Genomic DNA, 16,679 nt, shown 5'->3' with positions numbered 1-16,679 from the left:
GCAGTCAGTAAGAAGGCATTTCAGAACATCTGGGCAAAGCATCAGTGTTACCCCTTAGGGTCAGACAGAGCTCGAATATGAGTGAACAGCCAAAAAATTACAGGTAGTAAAGAAAGTCTCTAGCATAAATATCAAAGAACAGAGCAAAGAAAACAAAACAAATAAAAAAGAAAAAAAGCATAGAATTTTATTTTTCAATTAATGTCCTCCAATGTATAAAAGGAGACATTATTACATCCACAAGCAGTAGGCTTACAAAATGGAGAATTCAGGAGTAAAGTTTTGACCTATATTGATAAAAATTTATGCCCCTAAAATACAGCAAAAGTACTCTGTACAAAATGGTGTAAGGAAATCTCTATTTTAAACTCAAGCAATGGGGAGTCCCTCAGAAGGACACGAGGACAGTTTGAAAATGTCAACAGGAGAGAATTTGAAGGTCTTAGCAGAGGCAGTTGGATGTTGATGGTCCCAGAAAGGAATCACAGTGTCATACTCCGTGTGAGCCCCTCCCCACCAGGTGCTACCCTGTGCCTGCTAGTCCTGACACTGTTTCCACGGCGACTGACAGGCACTGTGTATCCAGGCATCCAGGGGAACTAGCTTCACACTTAATTCCTCTGCGTGAGGTTTGTCAAGGGCTCTTTAACAAACCTTTTAATCCTTGCCTTCAAAACCAGCTTACTTTGCAAGAGCCTCAGCTTCCATTCTTGCCTTCAACCCCTTCTTCAAAGTCTCACCTAGACCACAAATGGCAGCGTTAGCATTTGACCTGCACTCACCATACTTTGTGGAGAAGCCTTCTGCTACTACTTGTTGTTTAACTCTAGGATTATTCCTTACTCATGAATATTCGATTGGGCGTGGTTTTGTGCTCAGCAAAGTAGTGTCCACCTGAGCCTCTTGTGATGGTGGGGTGGGGGCGGGCAGCCATGTGACAGAATTCCAGCCAGCGACATATAAATGGAAGTTGTTGGGTAAGTTCTTCAAAAGAGAAGCATGTGCCTATTCATTTATGTCAGCTATTTAAAAAAAAACAAAAAAAACCCCCACAAATTCTACTCCTCCTTCCTTTTGTCTGAAAAGTGGACATGATGGCTGGAGCTTCAGCAGCCATTGTGAGAACATAAAAATGAAGGCCACATCTCAAGGATGGGGAGGTGGGAAACCAGAAAGAGCCTGGGTCTCTGGTGACAGCAAGGAACACCATCCAGACCTGGATCAGCCCCTTTGGATTGCTTTTACCCAAGGGAACAATAAATCCCGAATATACTCAATAATGCTATTTTGAGGGGAGGGAGAGGGGTTGGAACACAATTTCTAAGTGATAAAAATATCTTGCCTATTTTTGTCCAATTTTCCTCAGACTGTTGCCCCAGCCTTAATTTGGAATGATCTCACTCTGGTTAAGGCAAGTTCCCCATTTCTTCAAGACATCTCAGACTCACATCTTATGAGACACCCTGTACCCCTATCCCTCTTCTCTGATCAGCCTTATAATGAACAGAGATTCATATCAATTTTGGTGGTTGAGTCCATCTCTCCAACACACAATGTTCTTTTCTATGTGGTCATTTCTGTGCGTCTTATGTCCCTCAACTGGAAAGTCACCAGGAACAGATATATAGTCTAGTTTATCTTGCTGTCTGTCATTAGTCCTCAGCAATTGAGTCTAACAAGTGGTGAGTCCCCTAAAAACTCTGTGAATATGGACTGAATGCATTCTGACAATTCTAGAGAAACATGGGGAGGGTTGATCATTGAGCAATTCTTGATCTTGTTTGTTTATGTGAATCAGGCTTGGGTTATAGAGTGGATGATGGTCCTGTTACCTCACCGTATAGTTGGCTTCAACATCCCCCATTTTCCACAGGAGAGGTGAGGACCCCCACTGTTTCAAGAGTACCTGCCCCAACCTGTCTCTGGGCTTTGCCTCCCATCCTCCTTCTCTTCCTCCACTGCCTCCTCCTCTTCCTCTTCCTCCTCCATCTCCTCCCTCTTCTCTAGCCCCCTGCACCTTCTGCCTTCTGCTTCTTTTTCTTCACATTATGCAGTTTTTTAAAAATAAAACTAGAAAATAAGTGTTCCAAAATGCTCTTAGAAATCTGAGCTTTTGCAAGCCATTTCTCTGCCCAGAAACAACCTCCTTTCTTTGAATTTGCCATCTGGTACCTGTCACTTAGAGGGTTCCTCCAATTCTCCCTTCCCCGGGAGTCTTCTCCAGTGGACAGGGAGTGTGAATGGGCCATCTGCTTAGCCCTCGTTCACTCGGTGAGGACATGTGGACATCCACTGTGTGCTCAGAGCTCTGAGATGCTCGTGGGGAGTCCAGTGTAAAAGAGAGTGTGATTTTTTGACCTGGAGGAATAGCCCGCCTGGTTAGGGAATTCACACTGACAGAATTCAGCAAGGCTGTGCCTCCTGTCATAAAGACATTTCCGATTAAGCACGTTCTCTCTCCAGCAGCCCATGTCCCATCCTCCCTTGTCCCTTCATCCACAGGGACAAGCAGTGAACTCATGAAGTGTCTGCTAAATTCCCTTTTCACCAGTCAGCCCATTCTCCTGTCTTTCTCTTCAGTGGCTCATAATGGAAGTCGTACATGATTATACTCATGCATTTGTAAGCTAATTATTGTTTCAGACGTTACTGCCTTCATTAAAGAGCAGGTAACAAGCTTACATGAGGTGAGCTATATTGGGGATGCCAAAAGGGCTGACTGTGATATAGGCTAACTTACTTTCCTCATCACCACTTCTAAGAAGGCTTTGCTGACTGTCCTGTCCCTGGCAGAGATGTTCATGCTGGGTTTCCAAGACATTCCAATGTGGGTAGTCGAGTATAATTACCTCCCGTTTAAAGGTAAGGAGACTGTGCCAGTCTGCTCGGCTACCGTCACAAAATACTGCAGATTTCTTTACTTATAGTTCTAGAGGCTAGGAAGTGCAAGATCAAGGTCCAGCAGGGTTCTGTTTCTGCTGAGAGCTCCCTTCCTGGCTTGCAAATGGCCACCTTCTCACTGTGCCCTCCATGGAGGAGAGAGAAAGCTCTGTGGTGTCTCTTCTGATAAGGGCACTAATGACATCCTAAGGGGCCACCCTCATGACCTCATCTAGACCTGATTACCTCCCACAGACCCCAGCTCCAAATACCATCACATCAGGAATACGGGGTTTTATGTGTACATTTTGGGGATCCAACAACATTCAGTCCATAACAGAAACACAGGCTGAGGGAGATTACATAACAGAGCCAAGGTCAGAGTTATTAAGTGTCAGAGCAAGGGCTGGATTCCAGATACCTGGACTCAGGGAGACCTTTGTGTACCCAGACTCAAGAAGGCAAGAGAGCAAGACCAACAAGGAGGGTCCATGTACTTTCAGGCATTTGGGGTTCCTCAACAACATCGCAGGTCAGGGCACCAGAACCCCGATAATGTAAAATTAAACCCATCTCTTTCTCTTCTGCTATATTATATTGGCAATATTTTACTTATGCAATACAAAGAAGACCTTCTTTCTTCCCTCTGAATCAGAGTCAGTGATAATTACACCCGCATACATGAAAGCCAGGTCTTTAGAAAAGACCTCTCTCCTCATTTTTGAGATTGCATCTTAAATGGGGATTTTATAGAGTTTTGGTGAGGCTTGTAGGTCCTTGCCAACATTTTCAATATGGTATCAGTCAAGATTTTGACATGAAGCAGATGGCACATTAAGATTGGGTAAATTGAGAGCAGTTGGATGAAAAGCCTATTTATGAGGGGGTGGGTGTGGCTTAGGGAACAGCAGAGAGGTTGTGCAACCTCTGCCCAGAGGGGTTTCTGTTCATCCAGCCAGGGCTGCAGGGGCTGAGGAGAGGTGGGGAGACCCAGAGGGAGAGAGCTAGGAGGAGAAAGGAGTCCTTCAGCACCACGGAGGGCTCTAGGCAGCATTACAGTTCCCACCGCATCTCAGACCTGGGCACCTGGTCCTTGCCTGGGGTCCTGCGTTTTGGAGGGCTCCACTCTGACCTTTCTCCTTTCTCCAGCCTTGTCTCTCCTCACGGACGAGAGTCTAAGGGGCCAAAGCCAGCATCTTTCCTTTCTGCACGTTGGGTCCTCACAACCCGGGAAGCCCGAAGCTTTCCATCCCTGGAGGTGGCTGCGGGCAGGCAACCCGGAAGGGGTGTGGCTGGTGCCCCGCAAACATCCATGTGAGGCCCTGCATAGGTGGGACGGGCAGTGGGAAGAGCAGAGCATGGGGGTGGGGAGCATTGTCTGAACTTGGCCCCCAGACCCTGAAAATGGTGGGGTCTGCCCTAACCCTTCCTTACAGCTGAGGGATGGAGAAGGGTGGGGACTAACCTGTGGTTACGGAGAGGTGTAGACCAGAGACAGGACTGGAGCTCCGGTCATTTTAACTAGATAAGCTGCTCTCCGGGAAACGTTTAGTTAGATTTCATGGCTCAATATTTCCTGAGAAAGCCTTGTCTTCCCAAGAAAACTGGAGAACAGTTCCTGTCCCTTATTGTATGTCATAGCGTCATGTCTTGAATATTAGTGGTAAAAACACACTTTTATCTTCTTCCTGATCTTAGAGGAAATCCATAATGCATTCAGCTTTTCATCTTTATGTGTGATGCTACCTAAATGTTTCTTTGTAGATGCTCTTCATGAGCTGAAGGAAGTAGCCTCTGTTCCTAGGGTACTGAGGGTTTTTATAACGAATGGGTGTTAAATTTTGTCAAAAGCTTTTTCTGAATAAAATGATATAATTATATGATGTTTTTTTTCCCTTTGGCCTGTTCATGTGATGGATGAAAATGATTGATTTTTTAATACCTAGAATAAATCCCACTTGGCTGAGGTGGTGTATTTTATTTTTATACACATCATTGGGTTTTATTTCCAAAATATTATTGGGAATTTCTGCTCTGCTTTTAAATGACCTTTGTTTATCTTCTCCCCTTCTTTTCATATGTAGCTTAAAGTTTGATGAATGCCCGAAGGGGAAAATGTCCTGCATATAAAGTTCATGTTGGGTTAGTTAACTGCCTGTCCCCCCAACAGCGTTAGCAGGAAAATCACACAGGGAAGTAACCTTAACTATTTCTTCAGGGGACACACACAAGGAAAATGATGAGATTGGGAATTTAACATGGTAGATACAGAAACATCCCATCTATACCTTTTCCTGTTTATTTATAGGCAGAGTTTTAAATTTTTTTTTAAAGATTTTATTTATTCATTATAGAGAGGGGAGAGAAAGAGAGAGAAGAGGGGGGAGGAGCAAGAAGCATCAACTCCCATATGTGCCTTGACCAGGCAAGCCCAGGGTTTTGAACCGGCAACCTCAGCATTTCCAAGGTTGACGCTTTATCCACTGCGCCACCACAGGTCAGGCCTATAGGTAGAGTTTTAAAGGTTGCAATTTGAATTCATGTGGCATGTGAGACAGTGACACGCCCACAGATGGTGGTCTATGAGGCCCGTTTGTTCATGTATCACGTAGGACCAGCACAGACTCCACGCAAAGCACCCTCTGAGAGTATCAGGTGAGAAGCTCCTTTAATAATCTCCTTCCCCAGGTCGCAAGTGGGACTTCCCTCATCATTTCGATGGGGATATGTACCACATGTTGTTCTTTGACCAGATACCCATGCAAACACATGGTCTTACTGGGCATCAGAGGAGGTGGACCAGTGCGTCTGGGAGGAAACTGTGACCTGAGCTGTCTCACAAGTAGGTCATCGATGAAATCTTTGCCATTTCTCCTAAGTGACGGAGTCAAAACCGCGGAGAAAAGGCCACATTTTATCATCACCCGCTCATCATGCCAGCTTTGCCTTCATTGCTTATAATTCTAGGTCACAGGATTTAATGAGCTTCTCTATGTGACTAGGAATTCATTTATGCAAGCAAAATATCTCTTTGGGAGCTGGATGATTTACTAGGGCAATTATCCTAATTAGCCCAAGAAAATATAGGTTTTGGGGTGAATTGCTGGACATTAAAAGAATTTTTTTTTTTTTTACTGATTTAGAATTCATGAGAACATTTTGTCTTTATGAGATCTGATAGTGGGAAAATAAAACAAAACATAGTTTTGCTTTTTATGCAGCTGGACCTACAACCAGAGAGAGAGATGTAGACTTTTTAATGATTTATATTTCATTAATTTGAGTAATTTTCTATTTGTCTCCTAAAAAACATTGCATTATCCCTAAAAAGAACAGGAAAAAAAATGGCTTTGACTATATTTTATTCTCCAGGAAAATTTACTTCAAAGCCAACTAATTTCAGATGCTCTTTTGAAAACTCTTTGCAAAGTGCATCTGGGACATTGTCTTTAGTTAGCATTAGTGTACACACCTTTTGAATTATGCCCACTACTTTGTAGGGACACTAGTCACAATGCATCTACCATTAAAAATAATGTGTTCCAGGCTTCTGTTCTTGAGATCCAATACATTCATTACATTTGTAATAGGGCAAACAGATTTTCTTTGCTATTTAATGACTATCAGAAGAATAGTATCAGTCCAGAGATTAATTTAGGATTTTCTGTGGCAAGGCAATGCCAGAACTCCCAATCACTTTTTCTGCCTACAGTCTTCTCCCCTTGACTACAGGATAGCTTCTTGTTTCCTGGTGGTGACACCACCACCCCTTAGAGGGCCTCTTGGTGATCGGAGCCCTGTGTGCTGTAGGTGCAGTTCTGTTCAGACATTCCTAATAGAGCTATTATGAGCGTCTCACAGTGGAATGTCCCTTGTTACAAGAGGAACTCTCTCCTTGTTTCCAGGGTGGGTGGTGATTTGGAGACTTTCATTTATGAAGAGACCTTCATGAAGACAGTCTTACCAAAGCCTTCACCTTGCTTTCCTGAGAAGCCAACTGTAGTTCCTTTCCTTTTTTTTTTAAGGTCTTAGAGCAGGGGTCCCCAAACTACGGCCCACGGGCCGCATGCGGCCTCCTGAAGCCATTTATCCGGCCCCTGCCGCACTTCCAGAAGAGGCACCTCTTTCATTGGTGGTCAGTGAGAGGAGCACAGTTCCCATTGAAATATTGGTCAGTTTGTTGATTTAAATTTACTTGTTCTTTATTTTCAATATTGTATTTGTTCCCATTTTGTTTTTTTACTTTAAAATAAGATATGTGCAGTGTGCATAGGGATTTGTTCATAGTTTTTTTTATAGTCCGGCCCTCCAACGGTCTGAGGGACAGTGAACTGGCCCCCTGTGTAAAAAGTTTGGGGACCCCTGTCTTAGAGTGTTTGATTATAGACCTCTGTCCTCAACAGCCAGCCTGGTTCTCTGTGGAGTATTGGTGGACACTGGTGTTTCAGTTACAAGGACTAATTAGCAGCAGATATATATTCAGCAGTGCAAAGTACACTGCAGGACTCATGCATTATAATAGGACAATATGGGTGTTTTGGATAAAGAGGCTCATATTCATCTATGCATTGGAAATTAGGTGATACAAATGACTCATCAAGCTCCCTTCTGAGCTTCCTTCAAATGACAGCTAGAAAAAAGGAATAATTTAACATTAAAAACAAAGTAGATATGCTTATGCGTTAGGCAACTTCTCTTAAATCTTCCAAGTGATACGATTTGATTCCAGTAGCCGCCTAGCTAGTTAAAAGGACCATGGCGGCCTGTGGCACAAAATCTAATTGTTTGCAGACCCGGAGACCGCCCACCTTGCCTTGTACAACCCTGCGGTCTTGCCCGCAGGTCAGCACAGCCCAGCGAATGTGAAATGGTCCTGGGTCTTCTCTGTTAGGTGAGTTCACAGGGGTGAGTCAGCTGGGATGGAGGGCCACTCCACTGCTCCTTGCCCCTGGGACAGTGATGGCAAACCTTTTTATAAAAACCGCCCACTTTTGCAGTGCTAGTCAATCAACCTGGTTCCCTCCCGCCCACTAGTGGGCGGTCCAGCTTGCATGGTGGGCCAATCACGGCGCTGTTTGGTTGCTCCGCTAGGCCCGCTAGTGGGCAGGAGGGACCAGGTTAACCAGCACTGCAAAAGTGGGCAGTTTTTATAAAAAGGTCCGCCATCAAGGGGCCTAGGAGAAAGGAAGCCGCTTCCCCTCCAGGATCAGTGGGATCAGGAGGAGTGTGGTGGCCGTGAATGTGTGCCCCTTAGGTGTCTTAATACCCCAACTTCTCTGTTTTGGAATTCACCCTGTATTTGTGCCCAGGGCTCCCGTCCCAAAGGCTGCTCCTGGCTCATGCTAAGGCTGGAGACAAGGATCTCCTCTGAGTCTGAAGGTGTTTCTGGCTCAGGAAGACTCTAACTAGCCTTGCTGAGCTTTCTTAGAAATGCACCACAGTTTAAGCCTCTCCCTCCCACCTTTCTCTCTCCCTCCATCCCTCCCTTCCAGGGTCAGTCCAGCACTGGAAGTTAAATCCTCCCCTCAACTTTCCCTGCCCCATTTCCCCTCCCTGGCACCTCTCCCCTCAGTAAACCTCTTCAATATCTAAGCCTGTCTTGTCTGCTTCTCTGAGGACCTGGACAAATTAGAAGAACAAAGTCACAAGCTCTCCATCAGCCCCAGACAGGCACATATGAAACACCTCGGGGAAGGGCACCACTCTGAATATTCCCCTATCAAAAGTTCTTCATTGGGAACAAGAGAAAAGCTGGGCTTCCTACAGTGGTACTTCTCACATGAACAATGGTTACAGACCCTTTTCTTTTCAACTTTCCAATCTATGGTGGACTGATACTTCTGTAAAGTATAAGAAAAACGAGTTCTTAAAAGAGAAAGAAAGGACATAAAAGAGAAGCCCCAACTTTCTATGTTTAGAAGAACAGATATAAAAGGACTATGTCCAACAGCAGCAACCGTTTCTGCATGATTTCTGTCTGGGCTTCTCTCTGGTGGAGCAGTAACAGCGGTTTGCTGGGCACTGGTCCAGTGGCTACACGGTCAGCCACCCTGTACCGGGTAGAGGGAAGGCAGTGGCGGCTCAACCACCCTGTACCGGGTAGAGGGAAGGCAGTGGCGGCTCAGCCGCCCTGTACCGGGTAGAGGGAATGGAATGGTGTCTGCTGGGTTGGGCTCACGTGGCAGAAAAGTTGAAGATTCAAATCATCCAATGACTGTTTCCTAAGGCTTTCGGATTTCCACATAAGGGCTGCTTTATGATCAGCGAGCCGACCACGGGTTCCATCGGAGGGTTTCACTCAATGGCGTCCCCTTGCCGTGGGCTTGAGAAGGGGGTTGGTTGTTCCGGTTGTTCATAGAGAAATACCTGGCTTGTGGTTGGCCACATGAATATTTCTTAGTCTTTTAAGATGGATTTAGGGCAGAAACATCAGAATCCCCACTGATTTCTCATGGTTTCAGATCCTGGGGAGGGAAAACCACTTCCTCTGGACCCGATTTTCCCCCTTCTTGCCCTCATTCCACGGGTGCCTTCCTAGGGGCTGGAAGCCTTGTAAGTTTACATTCAGAGAACCCTCAGGCTAGAGAGAGCCCCAGGTGGACGTGGGGTCGCTGAGGAAAGCATGCCTTCATCCTGTTTTTACAATGGCGTTGGCTTCTGAAATTTATTGACGTGCTAAACACCGTTTACACAAGCGTGATTGTGGCTTCCACTTTGTGAGCCGGACCCATGGGATTTTTTTTTTGTGGGTTTTTTTTTTATTTTTTTATTTTTCTGAAGTGAGAAGCTGGGAGGCAGACAGATAGACTCCCACATGCGCCCAGCCCGGATCCACCTGGCATTCCCACTAGAGGGCGATGCTCTGCCCATCTGGGCATTGCTCCGTTTTTGTCCGGAGCCATTCTAGTGCCTGAGTGGAGGCCATGGAGCTGTCCTCAGCACCCAGGCCAACAGTGCTCCAAAGGAGCCTTGGCTGTGGGAAGGGAAGAGAAAGGAGAGGGGGAATGGTAGAGAAGCAGATGGGTGCTTCTCCTGTGTGCCCTGGCCAGGAATCGAACCTGGGACTTCCACACACCAGGCCGATGCTCTACCGCTGAGCCAACTGGCCAGGGCCCGGACCCTGTGGTTTTGATGTAGTGTTTTCTGTGTATTAACATTAGGATATTATGATCTGAGTTTGAGTGATGGGCATACAACACAATCAACAGTTTAAAGGCTGTAGAGATGTTTACCTATAACCTTGAAACCTATGTACTCTTCTTTTTTAAAATATTTTTTATTTATTTTTTCTAAATATATATATTTAAATTTTTATGTATTCATTTTTATTAGAGATAGGAGAGAGAGAGAGAGAGAGAGAGAGAGAACAGGAAGAGGAGCAGGAAGCATCAACTCCCATATGTGCCTTGACCAGGCAAGCCTGGGGTTTCGAACCAGTGACCTCAGCATTCCAGGTTGACACTTTATCTACTGTACCACCACAGGTCAGGCTGAAACCTATGTACTCTTATTGATTAATGTTGCCCCATGAAGTTTAATTTCTAAATAAATAAATAAAACTTAAAAAAAGAAGAGATTCCTTATGTATTTCTAGCACCTCTTGGTACAGGAAAAAAGAGCAAAGAGAAGGTGCTCACTATCCGCATGGGAGCCTCTGTGCATTTTATAGTTACCGTGGGGTTCACATCTCTAGAGGGCTTCCTGGAAACCAGATGTGTCATCTAATCTGGCTTCAGTCATTAAAATTGAAGCATTCACCTGGATTCTAAACAGCAATGTAGGGGACAAGGGCTTTATCCTAAAGTTATCCTGAACATCAGGAAGAGCATCAACTAAGACAAAAACACTTGGTGGGTTTACCTCCCATCTAACACTCAGGTCCTGCTGTCCAAAAGATGAAGAATGATTAGGAAGCTACGAGACCACAAAAGCTGGGCTGCCTCACTGAGAAATTTCATATTCCTCCCTCCCCCCCCCCCCTCCGCAGGATGCAAAGTCTTCCTTTATCAGCTAAACTCTAGGCTGCAACCTTTCTGCTCACGGGCAAACGTTACTTTCAGGTTTTGGTTTGGGAATTGGCCTGTTTCTCAAGGACAGAAAGCATGGCTTCAGGCCCTCCCACCTCCCCAAACACTGCACAGGCAGGCCAGTTTTTGTTGACTGACACACCCACAAAGCCAAACCTATAGGAAGTGGGCAGCTCTGAGCAATCGTGTTCCCTCCCTGCATCATTTAGTGGCACGATGAACACGTGTGGGTGTTGTTGCTGGGAGAGCTGCCCAGGAAGATATGGATAACCTTCTCCAGTTCAGGGTAAATTATTGGCTTTCCCAGAAATAGAGCCTCTATTATAGAGCATCTACTGTGGAGACGGTCACTTCTGTGACCTGGGCAGCTACAGTTCAGTGAGTCCTGTGGGGAGCGGAGCACATTATACTCAATGACCCTCCCTATCGGCTTACTGACAATAGGATGTGTTGCTCTGCTCTGATTTTGTAGGAAACGCTACAGCTGCTTCCTCCCCCTAAGCTGCAGCTGCCATGCTCAGGTCTATGTGGTCCCCTGCCTGGAATCCTGGCGGGCCTGTGATAGCATCGGAGAATGGGGGGGAGGGGGACATTGAGCCACGTGACCGCTGAGGTTTGGTCAAAAGAAACTGCAGCTTTTTTCCTGGAGTCCTGAGCTGCCCTGTGAGAAGTGTGATATTCCGAGACTGCCGTGTGGGGGGACAGTGTGTGTGGACACTCGGGTGTGTGCTGGCCCTTGGTGCACTGGCTTCCAGGTAAACCCAGGTGCCAGGCATCCTGTCCTGGCACCAGACTCCCCGGTGTCCAGCCCAGTGAAGCCTCAGCCTCCAGATGGCATCAGTCTTTGCTGACCACATGAGCGACATGTGTGCGCACACATGCACTCACATACGTGCAATATTCGGTCGTCCTGATGGCCTCTAATGTCTGATAGGTGGGAGCTGAACCAGGTGGCTGTCCCAGCTCCGGTCCCTGGCATGTCACACAAACATATGCTTTAAATAGCAGTCCTTCCATTGGGATCGTAGACCTAAAGGTAGACTTGTGCTGGCCATGGGCATCGACCTGATAATGAGCCCAGGACTCAGGGAATCAATGGGCCCCAGAACTGAAAGACAGTTTGATGGTGTGTTAGATTCACCCAGATGCCACCATTGGATTTCTCAGTGACATAAATGACCATTGTCCCACCCCACCCCCCAAAGCCAGTTTGAATTGGGCTCCTTTTGCTCACAGTGGAAAGGGTGGTCAATACAAGCTGAAGGGAGTTTTCAGCCCTGTGCTCTGTCCCTCCCCCCAAAGCTTCCCTCTGGACATCTCTCCCCTCCTTCTGACCCCAGAGCCTTGGGCAGTGTTGCCATTTGTGACTAATGAGAAAAGGTATGATCACATTAAAGAATTACCCAAATCATAGCTTTCTCTGTAATAAAGGCTGAGATTGGATGTGTGAAGAATGAATGCTTCAGGCTTTCAGAGAGAGGATCAGTCCTTGTTTGTATTTCCAGTGAGTATGTTTGAAGGACACATGTTGCCTGGTAATGTCTTTTCAATTTTATTCTACAAATCTCTATACAGCTTTGTCACTGAGTTCCTACTTAATGGTATTTATGCCCACGGGTTAAACGAGACATTATGTTCATGACACAAACACTAATCATCTGTTTCCATGGTTACAAAAGAGCCCTGGGATTGTGGTCTCACAAAGGGAAGGGTGCCCTGTGCCCAGTGTTTAAGCGGCCGACCCGTGGCCCGATCCATATGGCGACATGTGTGTTCCTTCAGAGACGGATAGATGGTGATATTTATCCTTGACCTCAAGGGTGAGCATCAGGTTTTATGTGTAGATTTAGCCATCACCACTGTGGAGGTTTGGGGGATATGGTGGTGGAGAGGGGAAGAAAAACAGAATGCTTATTGAACTCTCTGCTGGTCTCAGTGTTTCAAACTGCACGTCGACCCATTCTTTATTTACTCCCCACTGTGTTAGAAACACAGCCATCTCCGCGCACCCTGCCAAAGGCACAGCGCTCCTCGGCTATGTGAGTCTCCATTGGAGAGAGGCGAGGACAGGGCCCTTTTCAAAGGACTTGGTTCTCAAACTGATAACAGCTTTATACTCAGCATTCATGAAATTATAGTTTCACAATCACCAAAACCTATGAAGTGAATGGTTTGGAAATTGTGTCCATTTCTGGCTTTCTACAACATCCCAGTGATTAAGGTTTGAAGGCAATTTGCGTTCTGTTAATTCAAGTTCTATTGTCCAAGAATCCAACGGAAGACCCCGGAGTCCAGCGTCCTCGACAGGTTTGCTAGTGATTTCCTTGGTAAACTTGCGGTCTCCCTTAGGCTCACGTGCCACCTGGGCATCTTCCTGCTTCTGCCAGTTTTGCTAATGAGAACTGTCTCCACGGGGCTCCTAGGAGGTGTGTGTGTGTGTGTGTGTGTGTATTTTTTTTTTTTAATTTTTTTTTTTTCTGAAGCTGGAAACGGGGAGAGACAAGTCAGACAGACTCCCGCATGCGCCCGACCAGGATCCACCCGCCATGCCCACCAGGGGGCGATGCTCTGCCCCTCCGGGGCGTTGCTCTGCCGACCAGAGCCACTCCAGCGCCTGGGGCAGAGGCCAAGGAGCCATCCCCAGCGCCCAGGCCATCCTTGCTCCAATGGAGCCTTGGCTGCGGGAGGGGAAGAGAGAGACAGAGAGGAAGGAGGGGGGGGGGTGGAGAAGCAAATGGGCGCTTCTCCTATGTGCCCTGGCTGGGAATCGAACCCGAGTCCCCCGCACGCCAGGCCAACACTCTACCGCTGAGCCAACCGGCCAGGGCTCTCCTAGGAGGTTTAGAAGATAAATGGAATTTGGGTGAAAGGAGATATATTTTTGCTGATGAAGGTCTGTGGTGGCTTAGAGTAGGTATCAAATATCACTTATGTAGAATTGCAACTGGCTGGGCAGCCACATTTGTTCTCAGGGTTACTTTAGTTAAAAAAAGAAGAAAGAGAGAGAGAGAGAGAGAGAGAGAGAGAGAGAGAGAGAGAGAGAAAGAAAAGAAAGAAAGAAAGAAAGAAAGAAAGAAAGAAAGAAAGAAAGAAAGAAAGAAAGAAAGAAAGAAAGAAAGAAGAAAGAAAGAAGAAAGAAAGAAAGAAGAAAGAAAGAAAGAAGTGCTTCTTGTAGCGGTTTTGTAAAATGAGATGAGGGAAAGAGTAAACAATGTAACTTACTCCGGCGCTTTCTTAGAAGTTCAATTCTATTCCTGACTATGGTGTCTTGAGGTCTTCATCCTTCCTGGGGTCAGGAATAAAAGCTTTCAACTCACCTCATCAAAGGATTTCTTGGGGAACTGAGGTCAGGGTGAATCGGTGTCTCTTATCAGTGGGTCTTGTCATGTAGCTCTGTGGTGTCCTTAGGTTATCTGGTGGCCTCTGTTATTTATGACGACTGTGGGCTGGAGTTTGTGCATGCTGAGCTTCTCCGGCAGTTTTGAAATAAGCTATGAATGTACTTTTTAAAAATTGGTGAGAATTGTTTTTCTCTGTGTGTGGTCTCTTCCCCTCTTCAGTTAAATGATTTAGAAACTGTTTTTTTCTTCCCCCAATATCTGGTTGGGGAAAATTTTAGATTTTTGCTTACTTACTAAGATAGGAAGATAGCTCTGAATATAAATGATGTCTCCTAGGATTTAAACGACTAGCTCTACTATGGTCATTGCTAGACTTAAGAAACTTTGTCAACATCATCAAATCAAACCCAAGGGAGAAAAACAGGAGAGAGCTTTGGTAACGTTGAATTTATGAGAAGAAAACTTAGGGCAAACAGGCAACAGGGTTAGTTCAGTGATTTTTTTAAATTAAATATAATATTTATGCTAACATACGCCACACCAGTCCTTTATTTTTATTTATTTATTTATTTTTTTTTTTTTTTGTATTTTTCTGAAGCTGGAAACGGGGAGAGACAGTCAGACAGACTCCTGCATGCGCCCCATCGGGATCCACCCGGCACGCCCACCAGGGGGCAACGCTCTGCCCACCAGGGGGCGATGCTCTGCCCCTCTGGGGCGTCGCTCTGTTGCGACCAGAGCCACTCTAGCGCCTGGGGCAGAGGCCAAGGAGCCATCCCCAGCACCCAGGCCATCTTTGCTCCAATGGAGCCTCGGCTGTGGGAGGGGAAGAGAGATACAGAGAGGAAGGAAAGGAGGAGGAGTGGAGAAGCGGATGGGCGCTTCTCCTGTGTGCCCTGGCCGGGAATCGAACCCGGGACTTCTGCTCACCAGGCCGACGCTCTACCACTGAGCCAACCGGCCAGGGCCCACACCAGTCCTTCTTACACTGATGTAGTTCATTCATTATGAAACTGCTTGGGTTCCACCTTGATACGTTATTTTCTTTAAAAGCGTGTCTGTGTGCAGACTTTGATGGACTTTCTGGGGGTCCCTTCTTGTTAGAGTCTTCCAATGTCTGCATGTCTTAGAGTTTCTGTCACACCTGAGACATTGTGTAGAGTGTGCACGTGGTACTGATGAGTGTAAGGCTGTTTGTTGGTCGTGTACTGACCTCATGAGCCCAGTCACCTTCCTGATGACTGCTCCAACGCTCAGGAAGTCACTTCGTCTCAGGCTCTGCAGTAATTAGGCCTTTCTGATTGGAAACACTGGGTTAATAATCCACTGTTCTTTAACTGACCAAGCCTGTCTCCTCTCTTCTTAACACTGAGCTCATAGATAATAACATTCAAAACAATCCTTCTATTTTAAAACAAATTCCACTGGAGGTATTTCTGAAACACAGTATTCCACACCTTCTCCTTCATGTCTCTTGTGAGCAGATGCTGTTCTTGCCTCCATGTGACAGGCAGTGTACTTGACCCTGGAGACCCAAGAAAACCCAGGCGTTGGATGTGAAAGACAGCCCCCCCCCCCATCTCCACAAGGCCCGATAAACCATCGGGGACATCCTCGCCGGCACCGCAGCTCCACAGGAGACGGTTTGTAGGGGCACAATGTGTTCTCATGCAGAACATATTGGTCTGACCCTCTCCTGTGCTCATCGGTGTTGAGTCCCATCACCGAGGTCTGTTGAGACTTCATTTTGCTGGACACAGATGGAGCTCATGCCCGTGGTTACTAACTCCTGAAGGTACTTGTTGGAAGGAGTGCGCATCACCACACAATCTGCCAAAAGCTTCAAAGCCATTAACTGGGGAGGAGGTTAGTCATAGCGTTAGTCCCTGATCTTAATCTGGTGACATATTTAGGGGTGCACAGGAGGGGTTTTTTTTTTTTTTTTCAGAAAAGCTGGATGGGGTCCATCAGAACATTTGTAGCAAGGAGGGCTGTTGCTGGTGTGCTATGGAGATATAGTAACCACTAGGGAGGACTGAAGGGCTCTTGGTCCTGTTAGGATGGAGAGAGGGCACTGATTCTAAGACAGGCACATGGGGCCCCAGGTAGAGCCGTGTCACGTGTAAGTCATGACCACCAGGGCACAGCTGCAGCTTCGCTGGGAGCCCAGATAGCTCTCACCGTTCTGCACGTCCTTGGGGCCGTTCCTGAGGAAGTTAAATCTGTGCGTCCTGGACACCCACTCAGGCCGCACTGCCTGCAGGGTAACACCGCAGATGTCTGCGTGTGACTTCCTCTAATGAAAGGAAACAGCCTGTGGGCATCCCCAGTGTGCCCACCTTCCTCAGCTCAGAGGTGGCCTTCCCTCCCCAGCTGGTGGAGCCGCACCGGTGTGACTTCACGAGTCTGAGGAGGGACTTACCTTTGCCGT

The 16,679-nt window shown here is 46.6% G+C and overlaps 1 non-coding gene across 1 annotated transcript; it reads right to left on the bottom strand.

Annotated features, from left to right (window-relative positions):
* Window positions 1-15,140: 15,140 nt before the first annotated feature.
* TRNAT-GGU (transfer RNA threonine (anticodon GGU)) lies at window positions 15,141-15,216 on the bottom strand. Its single transcript has one exon. It is a non-coding gene; the product is annotated as a tRNA-Thr (tRNA).
* Between the last annotated feature and the right edge of the window lie 1,463 nt (window positions 15,217-16,679).

This window comes from Saccopteryx leptura, chromosome 1, assembly GCF_036850995.1.
Source record: "Saccopteryx leptura isolate mSacLep1 chromosome 1, mSacLep1_pri_phased_curated, whole genome shotgun sequence".
NCBI classification, from domain to species: Eukaryota; Metazoa; Chordata; class Mammalia; order Chiroptera; family Emballonuridae; genus Saccopteryx; species Saccopteryx leptura.
The sequence above is the reverse complement of the archived record's forward strand: the minus strand, read 5'-3'. Positions and strand labels throughout refer to the sequence as shown.